The sequence below is a fragment of the Perca fluviatilis genome, chromosome 7 (assembly GCF_010015445.1).
Source record: "Perca fluviatilis chromosome 7, GENO_Pfluv_1.0, whole genome shotgun sequence".
NCBI classification, from domain to species: domain Eukaryota; kingdom Metazoa; phylum Chordata; class Actinopteri; order Perciformes; family Percidae; genus Perca; species Perca fluviatilis.
Window position 1 is genome coordinate 8134902 of NC_053118.1, and position 23415 is coordinate 8158316.

General features: G+C 41.9%; 1 pseudogene; it reads right to left on the reverse strand.

Annotated features, from left to right (window-relative positions):
* Window positions 1–15063: 15063 nt before the first annotated feature.
* LOC120562310 lies at window positions 15064–22778 on the reverse strand (annotated as a pseudogene).
* Between the last annotated feature and the right edge of the window lie 637 nt (window positions 22779–23415).

Below are 23415 nucleotides of genomic sequence, written 5' to 3' on the forward strand. Positions count from 1 at the left end.
GCATTTTAACCAATACTTTTCCATGACTTTTTGGCAAATTTCCATGACTATGCGTTCCTGAAAATGTCATTTGACATTATCCAATAAGAATAAAAATCTGTGTTAAAGTTTACCCTCAGAGGTTTAACTATAAAATAAATGACAATTTATGTGGTTCATAGTGGGATTCATAATATCGCTCCTCAAATAGAATGTTGAGGTTACGACGACGTGAAAATACATTTATTAATCACATATTATTATGCTGTGTTAAAAAAAAAAAAAATTCCATGACTTTTCCAAAACCTTTCCAGGCCTGGAATTTGCATTTTTCAAATTCCATAACTTTTCCATGTTTTTTCAAAGCGTATGAACCCTGTATATTCAACAACAACTAAACAGATGCGTGAGATAAAGCTGTTTTCACACATACAGGTTCACTTCTCGTTCCTCAGTAAACGTTCAATTCATTTTGACTTTAGTCGCGCAACCTTGCCCCTATTTTCACCTGTTGCTGAGTAACGTACATTAGCATGCCATGGTCTCATGAGTGTAGTGTTAGAAATAAAAATAATCAGTCAAGCTGGCTGTGCTTTATGAGGATACAAATTATAGTTGAATAGTATAGTGTGTTTAGTGGAAAAGCACTGTGACAGCTTAGTCATGCAAAAAAGAGAAAAGGATACTGTTGTACGTGCAGAAAGCAGAACTGTATGACGGTGGTCAGAAAGCAACAAGAGTGCAGCCACAAACGATAATATCAGTTTGATATCAGTTTGACCATGAAAGTAAGTCACTCCTCAACCTGTGACGGACAACAGTGGCGCATTGTTCTTTCTGACCATCAGCATAGTTAAAGTCTGTCTAACAACTGATGAAGAGGGCGTGTGCCAAAAGACTGGGACCAGTCTGTGCACCAACCAGGGGGGGCTAAGTCTAAACCACGGTACTCCTCCAACTTTTAATAAACAAATCAAAATGCTCTTAGAGACTGATATATGAATTCATGTATAAGCCAGAAAATTCAGTCTGATGAGAGAAGCCTGTGTGCCTGCTCAACTCGGACCCGTGTACACGTTTATGCTCTTATGATTTTACTTAAATAAATACTTTAAATCCTCTCCTTGCCTACTTAGTGGATTTTGAAACGCACAGTAGCATACCTGTAGCAAGGTCCTTCGTAGTAACTAGCGGTAAAAACAAACAAAGAGGAGCTCTGTGCTATGGAGGAAATATTTATTCATAATTCAAAGTCCAAAGAGAAAACAAAGCGAGATGAAATTAAAAAAATATTATTATTTTTTTTTAATTTTCCATTTGGCATTGGCTTTTGAATTTAATATTTGGCTTTTGAATTTCAATTTATCATTGGCTTTTAATTTTCATTTAATATTTGGCTTTTGAATTTCAATTTAACATTGGCTTTTAATTTTCATTTAATATTTGGCTTTTGAATTTCAATTTATCATTGGCTTTTAATTTTCATTTAATATTTGGCTTTTGAATTTCAATTTAACATTGGATTTTCATTTGGATTTAATATTTGGCTTTTGAATTTCCATTTAACATTGCCTTTTCGTTTGGACTTGACACATGTCAATGTAAATGAGGAGCAGTGGCCCAAAGGCTGGTGGGAGGGTCTGAAACGAAAGGGGTGCAGAGGCACCTTATGAACAGCAGGGGGAGCTGACTGCTGAGGAGCATCTGTCTGCAGCTTCAGGCTGCCTTGGCCTCTTATTTCACATGATAGAAAATGATGATGTAGGCTAAACATAAATGACATTTCATGCAACAACAGTGAAGTTTTCATGTAGTTACTATAATTGGGCCCGTGTTAGTGAGGACTACATTAGGACTGTATTTTAACGTACAATATGTAACTTTCTGCCGCTAGGGGTCTCTAAACCAAAACAATGGACGGTAAAACTGGACTTTTGATGACGTTGGGAAGTTGCGTGGAATTATGGGAGTTTTTGGTGTTAAACACCTTCGCTGCCGGTTAGAATGCATCAGTTAACAGACGAGTTTACCCATTCAAGTTTATTCAAGTTACATTTATTCATGTTATTGTAATAAAATAGCTGCAGGTTCCCCAACATAATTACGTTTTTCTTGATTAGATTTGTATTTGTAGCTGACCAGTTAGCTAGTGAGCCAGCAAGCTAACAGTAGCCAGCAGCTAAAACACAAAATATTTCACACATCAATGTCACCTTTTGGATGGTTTCAACACCGGGGCGGACGCGGTGTCACTACCCAAAGTTTGTCGAGTGCAGATGTGAGTTGCGCATGCTCAGATTTAAACGGCTTACGGCATGACGTGTCATACCTAGACGTGTGTGCTAGCTAGCTTGCTAAATTAGCATTAGATTAATCGTCTATCTATACAGTTAACGTTACTAGTGAAGTTATTCGTGGGTTAGCTCAGTCCTGTTAACTGTGGTCGAAACAGTCATACTAAAAATAACTTTATTAGCGTGTTGAAAGATGTTGTAACCTCATAATGTTACCCACAAAGCATTGGAAAAGTACACGGGCTGTTCAAAAGGCCGTCAATCAGGAGTGATTGTTGTGAGTAGCCTACAAGTATGGAAAGCTAGCGCGGACACGCACCTCACACCGCGCGCACCACCCGGAGAAAAAAGTGAGAGAAAGAAAAAGGAGAGGTCGCAGTTCAGACGATGACTATCCAGTTGAGATTGTGTGTATGTGCGTCCTCGAGAACTGACCACACACAAACACACGTAGCAGCCATGTTTCTATTGTTGCTTAATTAAATAAAACATCAAAAGAGAGAAGTTGTCTGAGTCCGTGTTTTAAACAGACACACCTGGGGCGAAGTTGGGAACCAGAATCAGCTTTAAATACAGTCCTAATGTAGTCCTCACTAACACGGGCCCAATTATAGTAACTACATGAAAACTTCACTGTTGTTGCATGAAATGTCGTTTGTGTTTAACCTCATTTTCTATCATGTGAAATAAGAGGCCAAGGCAGCCTGAAGCTGTAGACAGATGCTCCCCAGCTGTCAGCTCCCCCTGCTGTTCATAAGGTGCCCCTGCACCCCTTTCGTTTCAGACCCTCCCACCAGCCTTTGGGCCACTGCTCCTCATTTACATTGACATGTGGTCCGTGTACTTTTTCGTTCATTCGATTTTCATTTCATAAACAGGTATTAAAAAACAAAAAACGAATGGTTATTTGATTTTCGTTTTAAAATACAACATTTGAATTTGAAATACAAGGCGTTTTTTCCTTTTCATGGTCAAAAGGGAATGGGAGAAATTTAAAATATGCTGTGATTTTCATTTTCTATTTCATATAACAAAAATAAAATCACTCGGAAATAGAAATGAAAAAAGGCTTGTTTTTTTATATTCATAGACCGGATGTTGTCATTTCCATGGCAACAGCCCCAGCGTAGCCTACCAGTGTTGCTTTCAGCCCAGGCTAAAATTACTGCTTGGGGGGAGTTTTATTTCATAATGTAACATTTATTTATTCCCCTCTCTCCCTGCCTCCCTCTGACTCTCTGTCTCTACCTGCCGCAGACAACTTCGTCCGAAGAGAGTCGAACCAGCTGAGGAAACAGACTTTCAGTTCAGGGCTGTAACGTTACCGTTATATTACCGTTACCAATCCCAGCAAACTTTCTGTTGCTGCCGTTAAGCTTGCTGATCTGGCAGAGAGTCACCGGGGGTTCGGGATCAGATCATAGGGATCAGACCTCCGGTGCTGGGTCTATTATTCTAATATTAGCTGCTGCAGCTAGCTAGCAGCTAGCCTCCAGCCCTGTGACCTTGGTCCCCGCGGTTCGCTCCCCGGTGTTGACTGACTCTGGTCCGTCTGCAGAGCTGGCGTTACCCGCTCTAGCTGAGCTGGGAATCTGCCGCGCTCGTGATTTATTCATATTTTCTTTTCTTTGCAGTGATATGCTATGATGAACTGATGTCAGGCAGGCTGGCTAGTTGCTTTTAGTCGGAGTCTGTGAGATAACCAAACTTCCTTTGAATATAATGTGCATATGAATAGACGGGATAAATACAAGTCCCCGGAAATAAATAAAAGTATTATATTTTTTCATTGGTGACGATTTGCGGTATCTGAGTGCCGCGCAAATGCACGGTCGCAAGGAGCGGCGTCCGCCAGTAACCCCTACGCGTGCCGAGGCGCGAGGGCCCGTCCATCGCTGCTTGCAGCTTTAATTTTGTTTTATTTTTTTCTATTACTTTCATTCTATTACTTTGATCATGTAAAACACAGCAGGACATGAAGATGCACTACAGTTTTTTTCAATTGCTTAAGCACAATTTTGAAAACAGGGACAGTCTTTTTCAAAACACTACACACAATTAACACAACCACGCACCCAATTAGCATAACACCTTTGCACAATGAAACACGCTTGCAAAAACTATACACTAATTTATAAAAAACATATTTTTTTAGCATATGAAACACACACGTTTCATTTGATTTAAGTTTTAAACAGATACACACTGCTGTTGCTAACCTAAAACACTTTTAGCAATTCTACTTCTCAGTGATTAGAGTACTGTAAATGAATTACAATTAAATTTACAATAAGTTCACCAAACACTACACAAGACCAATGCTGCAGACTGAGGAAAATATCATCCATTTCTCTCCATATACCCAAATCAGTCAACATGGAGAATCACAAGTTTTCATGCTACTACAGTAGTGTGCATAACATTGTTAGCTCAGCAAACAGACAAACATAAAATACGGTATCCTGTACTGGATACCGTATTTTATGTTTGTCTGTTTGCTGAGCTAACAATGTTATGCACACTACTGTAGTAGCATGAAAACTTGTGATCACAAAAAAAAAAAAAAAAATCTGACAAAGTACTGAAAATACTAGACATTATCTCTTCACCTAGCTGGATCTGGCCAACAGAATTTCATCAACATCACAGCCGATATATATCCTCATTGGCAAGACAACCGTCTTGAATGTCGAATCCATCCTTGCAAAGCTGCGGCGTCGACTTGGTCAAAGGCGTCCTCCATGGCCTCAATGAGGGGTACCTGAGCCTGGGGCCAGAGATTGTAAACCCTTGCGTGAATATGGGCCCCCTTCCTCCTTGTCGTTCTCAACCCTCAATCCTCAAATATCACAGTGAGGGGTATCAAAAGTGCTGATATGGTGCATACAATGAGCAGCTGATTACTGTAACTGTACACAGGTATCTTTTACCAGTTTCCTTGCCGAAATGTCCTTATGACAGAGGTCACTGTAGGGTTATATCAGCTAAATTGGGCCACTTTTTGGGAAAACGTTTGGGACAATTATACAATACCATATATGCCTTTTCCATGTGTTTTTATGATTAATAATGACTGTTTTTGATAATTTTGTGTTGAAATTATGTAATAAAATATAATTATTTAGGCCCTACAGTTCTTGAAACATCAGCTCTGCCAACATTTTTTGCATGAGCAGTTTCAGGTAAAATGGACCAGTCAAGCTGCAAAGGGAAATAGTCATTTATCATTAAAGCGCCCATATTATACTCATTTTCAGGTTCATAATTGTATTTTAAGGTTGTACCAGAATAGGTTTACATGGTTTAATTTTCAAAAAACACCATATTTTAGTTGTACTGCACAGCTCTCTCACTGCTGCAGATCCTCTTTTCACCTGGTTTCTGTTTTAGCTACAGAGTGAGACCTCTTTTCTTCTACTTCTTCTGTACTATCTTTGATTGCACTTGCACATGCTCAGTAGCTCAGATGTAGATCATGTCAGCTAGCTAGCTCCATAGAAGTAAAAGACAGGCTGTTTCTCCAACTTCAGTCAGTTACAAGGCAGGATTAGCTGGGAGACTTCTAAATGAGGGCGCACATGTAAGTAGTTCTTTTGTAGATTATGGTGAACTTGTGTGTGTTGTAGCAGTGCTTTGCTATTGAGAACGACGTAGCATGCTAGTTATTAGTATTATTATTTAAAAAAAACAAACCAAACTAACGGTTGCGGTTAGCCACCTCGTTTCGGATTGTGACGTCACAGTCCGAGCCGATTTTGAACAGCTCACTAGGAGACTGAAGGCAGGACACATTCAGAAACCTGTATCTCACTCAAAACAGCATGGATGGATTTTTTTCAAAGTTTGTATGTGTGTGGAAGCACCAGAGACACAAAAGAACACCCCAAATCCCAGAAAAAGTGTTTTTTTCATAATATGGGCACTTTAAAACACAGTTGCTTATACAACCACATAACATTTAAACTACATTAAACAAACATTCATATGTGCCATTCAAAAAACATTTTGGGTGCAAACCCACATATTCAAATGTGCAATTAAAAAAAATCCATTTTGGAACAGCATAGATCAGTGAACCAAGCTCTGGGTTGCGCTTTAGAAAAGTTCTGAAACCAGTAATATCCGGCCCTCCCTGCTGTCTTGGAGAAACCAGATATGTTGTTCTTGGCTGCAAAATCAAAGGCCACTTGCTGGACATCACGTTTTGTGAAGGGAAACCCCCTCTGCGCCAATGTCTTGAGGGTGGCAGCAAGCTCCCTTTCCACCTCCTCTGGAAGGTAGGGCTTCCGCCCTGACACATGTTCACTGCCAGTCACCTTTCCACTGATGCGTCTTTGCAGTGTGGATCGCGGCACACCCCATGCTCGTGATAAGAAGTGCACACTCACTGTAATTCCTTTCTTCACTCCCTCCCTGTATTCATCTAAGGCCCCCTTCATCCTCTGCTCTTTCCACAGATTGCAGTTGTTTGGCCTTCCTTTCCCTCCCTGTTTTATCTTTGTATCCTTTCCTCTCTGGTCCTTGCTCCTCCTCTCTTTTCTCTCGTTTTGTCTCCTCTCATTTCCTCTGCATTCCTTTCTCCTCACCTGTTCTCTCACTTCCTGTCTCCTCTGCTTGTCTCCTCTCTCATCCTTCCTTCTCCTCTCAAATCCTTTGCAGTCATTGGCTCTAAATTCCAGAGGGGCTGGGACCCCCAAACCTTAAATGGCCCATTTTACCTGATGGCCCATTTTACCTGATATCACCCTATATCTACCAAGTGTGGCAATGCAAGTGGCCTATGACACTCGAGGAGCTAAAAATGTCTGACAATGCCACTTGGGATAGGCCCAAGACCTTTAAAGCACATGGATTCGTTCATCAAAATCAGGGGTCAGAGACAATAAAGTAATTATAAAAATATACAATTTTATTTAGTTAAACATTTTAAAATAGCAATCTTTCTGTTAAAGTGTAAGTGATGATTAGGAAAATAAAGAAACAAACACAATTCAAATCAACAATCAAACATGCATAATAATAAAACAGCAAATCAACCAAAATAAGAAAAAAAAAGAAACCCACATGCAATATATACACACACACACACACACAACAGTTAATAGCCTACAATATATTCAGACCGCTTTTGTACATGTATTCAGACAGTCTTTGTACTAGTGTCCAGGAAACTTTTACCGGACTCAAGAACAGTTTTACCGGAATCCAGAACACTTTTACCAGTATCCAGAACACTTTTCCCCCAGTATCCAGAACACTTTTTCCCCAGTATCCAGAACACTTTTCCCCCAGTATCCAGAACACTTTTACCAGTATCCAGAACACTTTTTCCCCAGTATCCAGAACACTTTTTCCCCAGTATCCAGAACACTTTTTCCCCAGTATCCAGAACAGCACCAGTGGGTTGAAGAACACGCCAGGAGTACTGGCCCTTTAATCAGTTGTGGCACCACGATAGCCCCACAGCAGCATGTATGAGGCTGCAGCCTGGTCCAGCGATATACAGGGACCCACTCCGCGCACGCACACAGCGGCCCACACGAGACACCCAATGCCAGCAGCACAGGTAGGCTATGCATCTACCCACACGGGGACAAACCCCAGCCAAGACAGGGTCAGCTCACACCACAGCAAACTGATGACCTAGGGCAGCGGCAAAAAGTGTGCACGCCAGCCCCGACACACCTCCACACCCAACAGGAGAAGACGGAAAAATAACGAGTCTACACACAAGCTTAAATAGAGCCCCCACCTGCTCTCAATCAAAAGGGATGAGCCACAGGTGTGCTGGTGCGCACTCCCTTGCACAGGTAGGAGGGAGGGGCAAACCTCATCCTGTCACATAAGATTTGGCTGAACTCTTAGTCCAGCCTCCCTCAGCGTCAATCCGTGGTTCACAACATGGTCCACTAGTGTTGCGCGACTTTCATTTGATGAATTTGGTCGTCTTCTTCTTTGAGAATATTCTCCGGCTTCAGGTCTCTCTCCCTCTCCCTCTCCCTCTCCCTCTCCCTCTCCCTCTCTTTCTCTCCTCTTCCTCTTCCTCTACGTCCACCTCAGCCTCTGGCTGGGCCTCTTCCTCTACCTCCTTCTCCTCCTCTCCCTCTCAGTCTCACTCTTCTTCTTCTGACTCCTTCCATTTTGGTTGAAGGCAGGTGAACTTACCTGCTGCATTTTATATAGTGCTTAAACCTGTTTGGTGTGTCTACAATTAAGCAATTATGTGTTTGCATACCTGGTGGCTGCGTTTAACCAATCGGTTCATGTGTGTGTTCATTTGAAAGCCTTTGCTTTGAAATTGCAAGGGAATTACATCATGATCAATTTCTGTGTCAAATGCATACAAGTGTGTTTAGTGTTTTGCAAATCACTGTGTGTGATGTTTTGCAAAAAGTGTGAAGCTGACAATGTGCTTACAGTTAGTCTAGGCCAGTGTTATGCTCCTTGAGTGTAAGGTTTTGCTAATTGTGGGAAAGTTTTAATTTTAGTGTGTAAGCAATTGTAAAAAAAACTGTAACAGCGTGTGTCTCCCGTGGTGACGTAATGAAGGTGTGACGACGATGTTTTTGTGTCTGTAGTTCTTTCAGATGAGCCCACCAGCTTCACCATCACCGTGACATCGGACGCAGCGGAAAACGGGGAAAGTGAGTTTATGGATGGGCGTGGGCTGCAAAATGCCATCCATATCACACGTGACGGTTATGAAGTCTGACATTTGTTCAAAATGAGATTATATAAGAGGCGATAACTCAAAATATGTGTGAGAGTGAAACAGCGTGACTGAGTTGTGTACGCTGGGTAGGAAAACGCGCTGCAAAACCTGAGCTTGAAAGTTGAAATGTAGCAAGTGTGTGATAATATGAGCGTTGCGTTTTCTTGATCCTCTATCCACTGCTTGGCTGTCAACCTGTGATTTTTAGGGCTGCACCATATGAGGAAAATATGCGAAATGCGATCATTTTGTTGAATATCGCGATAACGCTAGTACTCGCGATACATAAACGGGATATTAAAATGTAATATGTTCTGCATTACGCTGCTTTCAGTATTCTTACACAATGCAACAAACTGCTTGTTAAATTTAAAACAAATGAAAGGAAATCATTTCCAACTTTCTTTTTATGGACAAATTAGTATATTGAATATAAAAGGCACCACTAAAACAAAGTTATATTTTAAAGCGCAACTAACACTAAAAAAAAAAAAATCTGTTTTTTATCTATCGCGATGTGTCGCAGCGTTTCACGATGTGTTTATTGTGCCAGTTGATATTGCGATGACGATTTAAAAAAAACAAAACGATATATTGTGCCTTTTTTTTTTTTTTTTTATTTTCAGCTACTACTACTACTTACACACACACACACACACACACACACACACACACACACACACACACACACACACACACACACACACACACACACACACACACACTAAGGGCTATAAAAAAGAGACTTCAGATACAGTATTAGGGGACCACTAAGGTCTATATAAAAGAGACTTCAGATACAGTATTAGGGGACCACTAAGGTCTATATAAAAGAGACTTCAGATACAGTATTAGGGGACCACTAAGGCCTATATAAAAGAGACTTCAGATACAGTATTAGGGGACCACTAAGGTCTATATAAAAGAGACTTCAGATACAGTATTAGGGGACCACTAAGGTCTATATAAAAGAGACTTCAGATACAGTATTAGGGGACCACTAAGGTCTATATAAAAGAGACTTCAGATACAGTATTAGGGGACCACTAAGGTCTATATAAAAGAGACTTCAGATACAGTATTAGGGGACCCCTAAGGCCTATATAATAGAGACTTCAGATACAGTATTAGGGGACCACTAAGGTCTATATAAAAGAGACTTCAGATACAGTATTAGGGGACCACTAAGGTCTATATAAAAGAGACTTCAGATACAGTATTAGGGGACCACTAAGGTCTATATAAAAGAGACTTCAGATACAGTATTAGGGGACCACTAAGGCCTATATAATAGAGACTTCAGATACAGTATTAGGGGACCACTAAGGTCTATATAAAAGAGACTTCAGATACAGTATTAGGGGACCACTAAGGTCTATATAAAAGCATCCAAAGAGCACCATGTCATGGGACCTTTTAAGAATACCAAGCTCCTAACTTGAGTTCAGAGTGGAGATTGGTTTGTTTTTATTCTAACACACGGCTGCTTTCTTCCTCTGCAGCTGGAAACAACGTTGAAGTGGACGAGTCCCTGTTCCAGGACATTGAGGACTTGGACTTGGATGAGGACGACCCTGACTTTGACCCTTTAGAGATGGGGAGCGATGAGGACTAAAGCAGGACTGCTGGGGGACGGACAGCACCGTCTCTGGAGTCGGATCGAGCAGACCCAGTTCCTTTTCAAAGACTCTGACAGCAGTTGGAGAGGGAATCTTCATAAAAAAATACATAATCACCCACCAGTGTTCTTTTCTCTGCCTGAACTATTAAATTTGTGCAAAACAAAGTGTGATTGATTTGTAATGCTGAAATAGTCATTAGATAGTTGCATGCAGTATGGACGCCACTGTAAAGCTACTCAAGATGGGCTTCTCTCCCTGATCTCATCAGAGATGGCTCTCCTTCTTACTCTTCTTCCCTCCTCCTCCTCCTCGTTGTTATCCCCTGTCTCTTCCTCCTACTCCCCATGCTCTCTGTCTATTGTTGGCATCCATTGTTCAAAACAGACCTTTGACCTATGTATAGGCCTATACTAAAGCAATGATTGGTTAGTGTTCAGTTATGACATAATGTGTTTGCAAATGTGAGGAGTGTGTGTGCCCTGGTAAATAAGTGTAGCATTTTGATTGGTTGTGTTTAGAAATGGATAGCAAGTCACTTCTTGTTAGATTTTTGTGTCTTAGGTAGAGAATTGTGTGTAATGTTTTGAAAAATGTGTTTTATGCAATTGAAAGCTGAGTGAAAGGCTGAGAAATAGCTTATGGTTTTGGAGATTTGCTGTGTAGTTTTGCACTTTGAGTGAGAGGTTTCAAAAATCGTGTGACATGAAAAGATTTTGTGTGTAATCAGTTGAAAAAAACTGTAAAGTAGCAACGCCCCAATATAGAAGTATACTCCAGTACGAGTACTGCATTCAAATTCTTCTTTAGGTCAAAGAAAGCAAAATATACAAAACATACTATTCATGACTATGAACATGAAAAGCACTCATTATGGAGTTTTAGTTGTGGCTTTATTACTGTTATTAGTGTTTATGTTGTCCTTATGAACACTTTATATACTGTTCAAATGTCACGTTCTATAATCTATTAAATGATCGTGAATGGACAGCATTAATATTCAATTCAAATACATTTTATTTATCCCCTGGGGGCAATTTAAAAGCACGAGGAGTAGTTTCGAAAAATAAGTAAGTAAATAAATATAAGAATTACTCCGGCGAGCCGTGACTCTGATATTTCTACGGTGCCTTTCTACCTCACCGGACAAAGAGCTTCACAGTCACTATTTACCTCTAACGTGTGAGGAAGTAAACGCAGCAAAACGATTGAAATAACTGACCCATTGTAGATAAAAACCATCGTTTAGTGCAGTTTAAAGAACTTTAGTCCAAACACTGATGCTCTGATTTGATTTCTAAAATACCTAGTCTATCCACGATGATGTTCCACTTCGGGGATTGCTCCGTTGCTGCCGGAAATAGCGCCGCATGTCCTTCCTCTTCCTCGCTTTTGCTACGTTTACACGTGGCCGGCTATTTTCATAAACCGACATTTCAACCTCTCCGTTTTCAAAAATAACATTGTGCACAGCTGTCAGTTTTCAGAGAAGTGTTTGTTTACATGTACCCGTGTATATATGCCGTCAATGCAGTCAAGAGCACGCCAAACCTGTAGGTGGCGGTGTAACGAGAAGCTGAAGCCCACGTTAGCCAATCAGCATCCCGAAAATGGCAACAACAGCAACCAATCATTTCCTCTTTCTCTCTCTTGGCTGCCTAAACCTCCGTTTGTCTCAGTTTACATGCAAACGTGCAAATGAATATTTCAAAAATCTCCACTCTGGCCGGAGTTTTTAGAAAGACTCGGTTTCAGAGGCGAATTCTGTGTAAACGAAGGGCACAAACGAAGGGAAATGTCTCCGTTTGTAAAAAGAACCATGTACGTGTAAACAGTATCTTTGTGTTGGCGTTCTAAACTCTGGTGGATTTCTGAGGACTATGGTTAACTGCTCCTCAGATCTCTAAATCTGGTAAATCCAGACAGCTAGCTAGACTATCTGTCCAATCGGAGTTTTCTCTCGCACGACTAAAACTAGTTTTGAACGTACACGTTCCACCAAAACTAGTTCCTTCCCGAGGCTATTTTGCGGCGGCACCGTCACTTACCTCCCCCCAAGACGATTGTGATTGGTTTAAAGAAATGCCAATAAACCAGAGCACGTTTTTCTCCCATCCAGGAATGCTGTGGGGACTAGCCAGACCTTCCTCCGCGGCCCTGTGGAGGAAGGTCTGGACATGGGAGACTACTAAATACCGAAACAAGTCAAAGCTTTATCATCTTTAGAGCAATGTAACATTCAGTGTATCCACAGGCCGTCACTACTCCACATTAGAGTGCGGATCGGGCCTCATAATAAGATAATAAGCTTTGTTAAATTTAAAATGTTCAATGCCTTATCGCACTGATGTGACCGAGCCCGACCCAAACCTCATTTCTAAATATCTGTCCGGTATCCATCCTCTACATACACACATTTATGCCCTTAAAATGAGCTCTCCATAGCAGGTACGCTATATTTACCTACAAATCCCACAATGCAATGTTTCACTTTTGAAGAACTGTAAAATAAGATAGTTACATGTCACTACAGCAGTCCTCACACTCGACGATGAAAGACAGCACAGGCTAATGAAATGAAGACTTTAAACTTCTCAATGAAGTTTTATGTTTCAACACAAACACAGAGAAGAGAATCCTGAATAAAATACAGTCGGATTCAAAAATATACATAACCTACATCTGGCAACATGTGATCATAAAACAGAAGAGAAGAATCTGAGGGAGCGAGGAAGTCTGTGTGAGAGACCAGTTCCCATATCAAACAACATATCACAGATAGAGGAGGGGGGACAAAGTCAATAAGTGTGAAAGAACTCATGATTGATGATGATGATCACTTTTAATTGAATAGTGATGATTTAAACAGGATTTAAACAGGTAAATGCAGTCCGATCTGTATTTCTTTCATGTGATTATATAACAAAACATGTCCTTTTCTGCAGCTCGGGGTCTCTCAATGGAAACACGGACATGATGATGATGTTGTGAAGTTGTTAAACAACCAACATCGCCGATGAGAATGGAATTCAGAAATATGACATATAAAGATATGTCATATTTCTGAATTCCATTCTCACATACGTATGTAACTCCAGCTACAAGCGTCACATCTGAAAGTGACAATCTGAGGAATCATCTGTTGTCTGCCTGTTCACGCCGAGACAACACGCTTTCACCGCTATTCTCATATTTTTATGACCATCAATGTCAAAGACTCTTACTATAGCAGCCAAAGAACACAATATTTTACTACAAGATACAATCCTTCCCTTTCACTACAGTGTGAAAGTTACAGGTGCAGTAGGTACGACTTATAAAACTAACTTTCTGTCATATTTGCTGAACCTGACCCCATGTTCCAGTAGAACTACAAGAAGCAGGTCATTTAAAAAAATAAATCCGGCTCCTCTGGCACCACCTACATACAGCCTGTAGTGTGATTTGCAAAAACCCACCGCTCCCTATTCAAATTCACCAATCAGGGCGAGGCGGGGTGTCTAACTGCTCATGCACACGCATTCATTCTCCCTTGTGGGGGGAGGGGCTAGGAGACCGTTTTGGGCTTTAGCAGAAAGGGGGGGAGGGACTGAGAAGTTGTTGATGTACAAATTTTCTGGCTAAGACCTGGATCTTCACAATCCTACCTATAGCACCTTTAAAACTGCTTGATGTATGAACAGAAAGCTCACTTCAGTAATTGTTCTATGGTGTAAGTGAAGATTGATTTAACCCTTTTTGGTTTTCTGGGTCAAAATTTTAAATAAAAACTTTTTTTTTTTCAACGTTTTGGTCGTCTTTTCGACACTTTTGTCGCTTTTCCCCCAAGTTTTTTTCTCAAATGCTATAAAATTGAAGAAAACACCCAAATTTAATGAAAGTAGTGATCTGATCAATTATTTTATTTGTGAAAAACGTTGTATGGAACTATCCACGTTAATTATTTTGTGACAATTTAGTTGAACGAAACCCAAATTTCGGATTGAAAATGGGTCAAATTGACCCGAGGACAACAGGAGGGTTAAAGGGCGTGCGCTGCGTTACCAGGCGCCACTCTAAAAACAGAACGATCCCTGAGGGATTACCTGAAGCTGGACATTCTCTGCAGACTGATGTTGGCACTGAGGTATAGGCTGGAGTAAGAGACAACAGGACTCGCTGCACTGACACCACAACAGATCTATTGGATGATTCTAAGAAAATACTTTGTCCTACTATGTCAAAATGACTGCACGCGCTGTCCTCAAAGAGGCTTTGCATAGCTTTTCAAAGTGTGCTGAAATGACTGCAAAGCAGTGGCTGAAGCCTTCGGGGCTAGATGTACAGAGACCCTGCTGTGGCAGAAGGAGAGAGAAGCTGACAGGAGTAATGTTTTTTTTTCTTTCTGTATAGCACAATGTTCATGAAGCATCGGCGGCGACTGTCTTCGTCTTTGTGTTGCCACGAGACCAACAGCTGATCACTCAATGTCCCTGATGTCCCAGATGAAATGCAGAGGAGTGTCCGCCATCTCTCTGTGGAAGAGCTCGTCAAACCTCTCGTTCTGGGCCACGGTGAAGTGATTCTTCCAGTCCCCGATGGTGCCTAGAGTTCAACAGTGAGCATCACAGGAGAAGGTCATGTGTCATTTTACTTCAGCCCGTCTCGTCTCCATCTGCTCGGGTCACTGACTCCCTGCTGGTCGGTATAACTAGACATATATATATATATATATATATACAGTACAGGCCAAAAGTTTGGACACACCTTCTCATTCAATGCGTTTCCTTTTTATTTTCATGACTATTTACATTGTAGATTCTCACTGAAGGCATCAAAACTATGAATGAACACATATGGAATTATGTACTTAACAAAAAAGTGTGAAATAACTGAAAACATGTCTTATATTTTAGATTCTTCAAAGTAGCCACCCTTTGCTTTTTTATTAATAAGGGGAAAAAATTCCACTAATTAACCCTGACAAGGCACACCTGTGAAGTGAAAACCATTTCAGGTGACTACCTCATGAAGCTCATTGAGAAAACAACAAGGGTTTGCAGAGTTATCAAAAAAAGCAAAGGGTGGCTACTTTGAAGAATCTAAAATATAAGACATGTTTTCAGTTATTTCACACTTTTTTGTTAAGTACATAATTCCATATGTGTTCATTCATAGTTTTGATGCCTTCAGTGAGAATCTACAATGTAAATAGTCATGAAAATAAAGAAACACATTGAATGAGAAGGTGTGTCCAAACTTTTGGCCTGTACTGTATATATATATATACTGTGTTTCTCAAATTTTCTTCAATATTGTACCCCCTTTGAATTGCTTTTTTAAGCCAAGTACCCCCTGACCAGCGCAAAAACATTTTTGGTAGAAAACAGATGAGATGAAAACAGAGCTACATATTGGACTGACATCCATCCACGAGTCTGCTGTATATATATATGTCAGTGTTGTGTTTACGGCTGCTCTGTGCTGCCTCCAAGTGGCCAAAAAAATAAATAAAGGGGTTGTGTTTGTAGGATTTTGAAATGTTCAGATATTGGTGATTCCCAGTGGTGGTATTAAAAAGTAGATCGGGTAGGTAAAAACAATCATAAATCTACTAATCTTATCATCTACGTCTCCCAAATCGTTAAGCCCTAAGTCTATAGCCAGGTGTCCATTCATCGCCAGTCCTACGTGTCTGTTGTCACCACGGTGTGATTTATGGTTGTGACGGTTCTGTAATTGAGTTGAGTTGACGCTGAAATACTTGTAATACTTGTAATGATTATCGATCAGAGGTGGTGACACCAAATTGGGGGAAATGTTAGACAGAGGATGGCCAATTACTTATATTACTAGTAGAAAACGGAGAAAGTAGCTGAACTTTCTAGAGGGATCCTAAGAAGCTTTGTGCTGGGGAGAGATGTGTTTGTTGGATTTACGGCAGGGGGGGAGGGTCAAAGTCATTGAGTTCATGGACCACATCCCCCTAATCTGATCTCAAGTGGGCCAGACCAGTAAACCTCTCCAGAAAGATCAGAAACTTTATCTGCCACAGAGTTTCTTGTCAGCTTGATGTTGTCAAACGCAAAAAAAAGAAAATGTTGTGGACCCAGGAGAGAGGGGTAATATTCAGAGAATAAAAACTCTAAATTATCTGAGATTGAAGTGGTAAATTTACAGAAAAAGAACTTGGATATTCTCTAAGATTAAAGTGGTATGTTTGGAATTGAATTAACTTCTCTGCAATTTTCACACTTTGCAGAGTCATCCGGTGGGCCTGATTGGACCCTTTGGCGGGCCAGTTCTGGCCCACGGGCCGTATGTTTGACACCCCTGGCTTATGGTGCCGTCACTTATTTATCCATTGGTTTATTGTCTATTTTGTTACTATCCTGTTGAATGAATATTCAAATAAAAAAATGAAATGACTATTCTGTTGAATGGTTTTGATTGTTGTATTGTAGTTACTGTGTCATCTTTTCTTGACTTTTGTCTGAGTGGGTGGTGACGATGGGGGGAGGGGGAGGGTTCATGTTGTGAGTTGTATGTTTTGTGGGATAATAAATAAAAAAATAAATTGCCTCTCACCTTTCCTCATGAAGGCCCCCTGCTGGTGGCTGAGCAGCTCCCCTGACACCTGCTCGTAGTTGGCCTGAGGGATCTTCTTCATGTTGCTGAAGGTGCTGTGTTTACCACCGCGCGGCCCGCTGCTCAGCACTCACTCGCTCGCCCAAGGACGCGAGATCCTCTCCACTGCCGACCGCAGGTCCTGGACAGAGACGCAGCAGCACAAACGCACCACAGATCAAATATACACTCAACGTACGGCACGACAGCTTATGGACATGTAGAGATGGAAATGATTTCAGCTCCTACTTGAATCATTTCTTCATAAGTGATGAACAGCATGCTCATATCATCCTTGTGTGAGTACCAAGTCTTAATGTGCTCAAACCAGCTGCACCCAAACACTGCAATGGATAATGCACAAAGTTACCACCACACTGCAGACACATTGATCACGAGCTGCTCTGCTGACGAAACGCCACGAGCAACATCCTCTGTGCGCGCGGAAACACAACTCACCGTCTCCTCTCATGAATTTCTCAAAGAAGTCATCGAAATCCTTCGGCGTCTCCAACATGTTTGCGAGCTTGTGGAAGTAGAAGTAAGACACAAGGACATCTTTGGGATTTCTTGCCACGTAGATCACCTAAAAGAGGCACAGTCTAGGTATCAACAGTTTATCACTCTGTCTGCCTGGGGACTGACTGACTGACTGACTCTTAAATGCCTTGTCGGATTTTAAAGCTGTAGGCAAATGACAAGATACAATTCTACAGTATGGGTCTGTAACTGTACCGTATGTTCATGCCAAAACCCTTCCGGGGCCTGAAATCGGCTTCTCAGTGTCAGTGGGAGGATTTGGGCGTGTGCCATTTTCGTGCAGCTACAGGGTAGAAAGTCACAGGACCAACTAGAGCAAACAACAGAGCGCCGCAGGACGAGGACAGGGAGCTCCAGGACCAGGGTCAGTGTTAGCTGCCGGACCCTGCCAGAGACAGTCCAAGCAGCAGAGGTTTCCATCATTCTGCTGTGGCTATTTAACAGCACGGTGGAACGCTTCGCTTCATATCACGGGTATTGGGGGGTCGGGAGGGGGGGTCACACTTTGCCTTAAAGGACTATTCCGGCGCAAAATGAACCTAGGGGTTACTAACACATGGGTACCGAGTTCGACCGTTCTCTGGGAAATGTTTTCATGCTAATTGATTGTGACCAGTTTTAGCGCAAACCGCTAATTAGCTTATAACGCTAGTCGTCGGGGCAGAGGGTAAAGTAAAAAGAAATCTCTATTTCTACACCACTAACAAGGCTCAACATAGCCCCACACTTCCACGCTATCATAACGAGTGTCCCTTCATGTAAACCGAAGCATTGAGAACTTTGTAAGTGTACAGACAGTTTATTAAAAAGATAGTTTAGAAAGACAGTACCGTTCACGTATACAGGCGGGCGCCATCTTGGGTGTGCTTCAGCTATGTTACTAGTTACTGGTTGCACAGCGTTCGTCGTTCGACTGGTCGTGACTGTTTTCCCAAGATGGGCGCCCGCCTGTATATTTTTACTTTCGCATACCCCGTCGACTAGCTTTATAAGCTAATTAGCGGTTTGCGATAAAACTGGTCACATTGGATTAGCATGAAAACATATCCCAGAGAACGGTCGAACTCGGTACCCCTATTATGTTGTTAACCCCTAGGTTCATTTTGGGCCGGAATTGTCCTTTAACAATATTCTAGCTAAGAACATAAGGAGCATAAACACATTGTCAAATCTTTATTGAAAGAGTAGTTTTTCTAATTAGTGCGAACCAAAATGCAGCTTTGTTCGTTTATATAAAAACGGCCACATTATAGACTAAAGCCATCAACATTAAGTGAAGCAGTACACTCGACTGTTCTTTTATGTAAGGCTTAATGCCCGACGAGGTGTCCATTATCACCCTGCAGCCAATCAGAATTGAGTGTCCACCCATAGCCATGCAAACAACAGTATATCATGTCTCAATTCCCTGATTGTAAGTTCTCAATGGAAATATTAGTTTTTCTTCTTGAAATTAATGTGCAATATTTAAATTACAATGAAAGGAATATGACAGGATTTCTTGTCAAAATGAAAATTGCCACTGTGCCATTAAATGGACCCCATAGGATGAATCAGCCTCGCCATCAGGCCATCATTTCCACGTGTGCGTGGAGACTTGTTGTCTCAGCCTGAGGCTGACTGACTGAGAGATTCCTCTTTCTTTTAGTCTCTGGTTCGGGTATGTTGTGACATGTGCATATATATTTCAGGAAACATCAATGCCTTGAAGGATAAGTTCATATTTCCCAGTCTGTCTTAACCCTTGTGTTGTCTTCCTGGCGACTATGCAACTTTTAGTTTTTCTGGCTCAAGGTTTAAAATTAAAACCTTTTTTTCAACGTTTTGGTCGTCTATTTTGACACTTTTGTCGCTTTCCCTTATTTCTTTGTAACTTCTTTCGACATTTGTCACTTTTTCCCAATGTTTTTCAAGCCTTTACGACGTTTTTGTCACTTACTTTCAAGTTTTTTGCCACTTTGCTTTTGTCGATTTTTTTCGAAGTTTTTATTGATTTTAAGCTTTTTCCGACGTGTTTGTCACTTTTTGCGGTTGTTCTTTCATCGATTTTTTTCTCCAAATGCTATAAAATTGAATGAAACACGCAAATTCAATCAAAGAAGTGAATGATCAGTTATTTTACTTGTGAAGAGCGTTGCATGGAACCATCCACATTATTTTTTTTGACAATTTGGTTGCAAGAAACCAAAATTTCTGGTATAGAAACTTTTTGAAAATGGGTCAAATTTGACCCGAGGACGACAGGAGGATTAAAACAGCACTCCCATTGAAAGCACCGTTGGTTGCGTTAATGATTCATCTGGCCCACACTGGCTGGAAATGAACGTGCGGGTTACAAATTCCACAATCATGGTTCTGTGCAAGTTCAGCTGAAATGAATACGAGTTACACAAATCATCTTTTTCACTGTCCCTCCGCTGCAGCTCAGCTGGGAACCAGTCAGTGGAAACACAAAGAGGCCGGACGGCATCAAACAGAGAGACACTTCAGACTGCTGAAGCCTCCATTAGAACCCATTCACACACAGAACAAGGACCGTGGGTTCTGGCCTCCATCACTTTCATTGGGTCGCTTTAGAAAGGGAACTCTGTATCCTCTCAGTATGGAGAGGATGAACAACTGCAAGGACCACTAATGCTCTCAATGTGCAAGGCAGACGAAAAAAAAATAGGGGAATGTATCCTTTAATATGCCACTAATATTGACCAGGCCCCCAGGAACAGCACTCAGCCTGGAAGCCTGGCATTTTGTTTGAAAAATTCCCCCGTAGAGGATTTTCCCCGTAGGCCACCACTGTAAAAAGAGACTTCTGTAAAACTGCTGCCAGAACACCTCCAAGTGCAAACAAGGACGGTTATTTCTCTTTCTATTATTGATTTTTAATCCATGGACTTTTTTATATTTGGGGGACTTCGGGGGCTCCAGCCCCAAATGTTTTCTTTAAAGCCAATTGCAGTTCTATTCCCTAAATAGATCTAACATAATTGAGTAAATGTTCTTTGGGTTTATAATTTCTGTAGTATTCACATGTGGCACATTTGTCAGATAAACATGCATTGTCAGATAAGCATGCATTGTCAGATAAACATGCATTGTCAGATAAACATGCATTTGTCAGATAAGCATGCATTGTCAGATAAGCATGCATTAGTCAGATAAACATGTATTGTCAGATAAGCATGCATCGTGTGAACTCTCCTCCAGCAGAGAGAGTGTAACAACAACAGATTTCAAGACCAGTCAAGCCGTTTACACCAGATTCCTACGCTACCTGTTTCGTAACTTCAAAATAGTAACATCAGACAAGTTGTGGCTCTCTTAAGGCATCGTTAGGGCTGAAAATGAGTCGTGACATGAGAGACTATACTAAATATAACTGGTCCTGTGGACACCCACAGCTGGAGCTGCTGTATTTAGAGGATGGATGATCATAGAGTAAATAAGAAGCAAGAGAACAGCCGCGCCTGGAAGTAATGTTTAGTCTCGCAGATTGGGTTAGTTAGGGTTCAGTGTGTAGGTGCAAAAGAAGCAAGGAGGGGGAGCGCTGACCTTGCCCTTCTTCTGTCTCAGAGCTGCAGGCATTAGGTGGACCAGCAGATGGGTGACCCTGAGCCGGGGGGACGGCGCCGTGATGAACGCCTGCCTGCTGCCTATCAGCTCGATCCAGGGCACCAGGTCAGCGTTGCTGTAGCTGTCGAGCTGGCGGATGGCGGCCAGATCTCCCTTCGCCTGGACGAGCAGCAGGATCTGCTGCATCCAGATGGTGCCTGTCGGACAGAGAGCACACGGCCCGCGCTCGGGTAGGTCAGCCCCGGCCTCATTCCTCTCTCACCGTTTTCACAATACACCCTTGTCATCCGATACCCCGGCTCTCTGCTCAAAACCATTTGCAACACACAAAAGAGCAGGGCATTCATGTGCACATACTAATGAGCTAATGCTCCTTCTCCCAGAACCCCCACCCCCACCCCACCCAACGACCTGAGGCGGCCTCCCCCTTGCAGCACAACAGCCATCCATCTTCATTTCCCTCTCACCTGATTTTGGGTACGTGACGACAAACACGTCCGAGTCTCTGATCTCCAGGTTGTAAATCTGGTCCACGTCGTCCGGATCGTGAGTCCCGCTGATCAGCGTGAAGCCTCGGTGGGGCACCAGTTCGTGCTCACGCGTCTTGACGTCGTTTAAGTCCATGATGGCTAAAGCAGAAGCAAATCCAAAAACAGCAGTAGTTTTCATTCAAGGCTCCATGGATATATTAATAACACATTCACAGTGTTCTCACTTCATCTGTCATCATTCACCAGCAGACCTTCAAAAACCAGTTGGCTGCTGCTCCCAGATGTGGAGGAAGTACTCACATGTGTTAATGCACTAAAAGTTAAAGTAGCAATACCACAGTGTAAAAAAATACTTGGTTCCAAGGGAAAGTCCGGGATTCAAAAACCCCACTGAAAAGTACAAAAGTATCAGCATCAAAACAAACTTCAAGTACCAACATTAAAAAAGTCCTCATTCAGCAGAATAATCTTTACAACTGGTATGATTTGTTTGGTTTAAATGTTGCAGCCGGTAAAGGTGCAGCTCATTTGACCGACTTTATATTCTGCTGGGTACTTTAATCTAGAATCATCATTTATTAGCTGATTATATTTGGTTTTAATAACCTGAAAAGGCACTAAATCTGTCAGATTAACGTGCAATATCTCCCTCTGAGATGTAGTAGAAAGGAGCAGAACACGGGACCTGGGACGTGCACTCAGGTAGGCCACAGTAGTCTACATCCCAGCTCGTCCAGGTCCACTCAGTGGAAAAAAGGTGCCCGTCGTCACCAACATGCTGCATACAGCCGTACCTGCTGCGCGCTCTTCTGTCCGCTGGGTTCTCTCTCTCCGTCCACCACGCGCACCTTGATCAGCCCACTTCACTCTTAGAAATCTGCTGCTCTTTTTCTTTACCTTTTCTTTTCACACACTCTGCTATATAAACCGTGGCGGCCCGGCGGTCCCACCTCTTCGGCCCGGCTGCGCGCCGCTGAACGCCCCCGCTGACAGAAAGCAGCTCCGAGAACTGACACAGAGGTTCCCTTTTTTTCCCTCCCTCCCTCCCTTCCTCGCTCCCTTCCTTCCCGCTCTCAGACCACCTCAGCTCACCTCCTACTTACACATCACCCAGCGATGACAGGCTGAGGGAGGGGGGATGGGGGAGGGGAGATGTGGGGAGAGAGAAGAGGATCCTGTCCCCCAGTACTGATCGAGCTCAAACTGAACTCAGCCAGAGCCTGAAATGGGCCAGTACTCTGCAGTACTCAATGGTTTTTGTCCACATGAGTATCCTTACTTCTAATTCTAATTCACAGAATTGTTTACAGGCAGCGATGGAAGAAGGATTCAGATCCTTTACTTTAGTAAAAGTACTAACACCACACTAAAAGTTCTGCAGTGAAAATGTTACCCCCATTTATAATAAAACAGGAAAACTAAGCCATTCCATGTGAAGCATGCCACCCAGACTGGCATGCTGCTGACAGACTGACTAACTGTATAAGTCTTATATGATTCATACACTGTTTAAAAAAACATTCCTATTGTGTTTTATAATTGTTTCCGTGCGAACAGGTTTTAGATTGTGGGTTATTTATAATGTGATAGTTACTGAGTGTGAC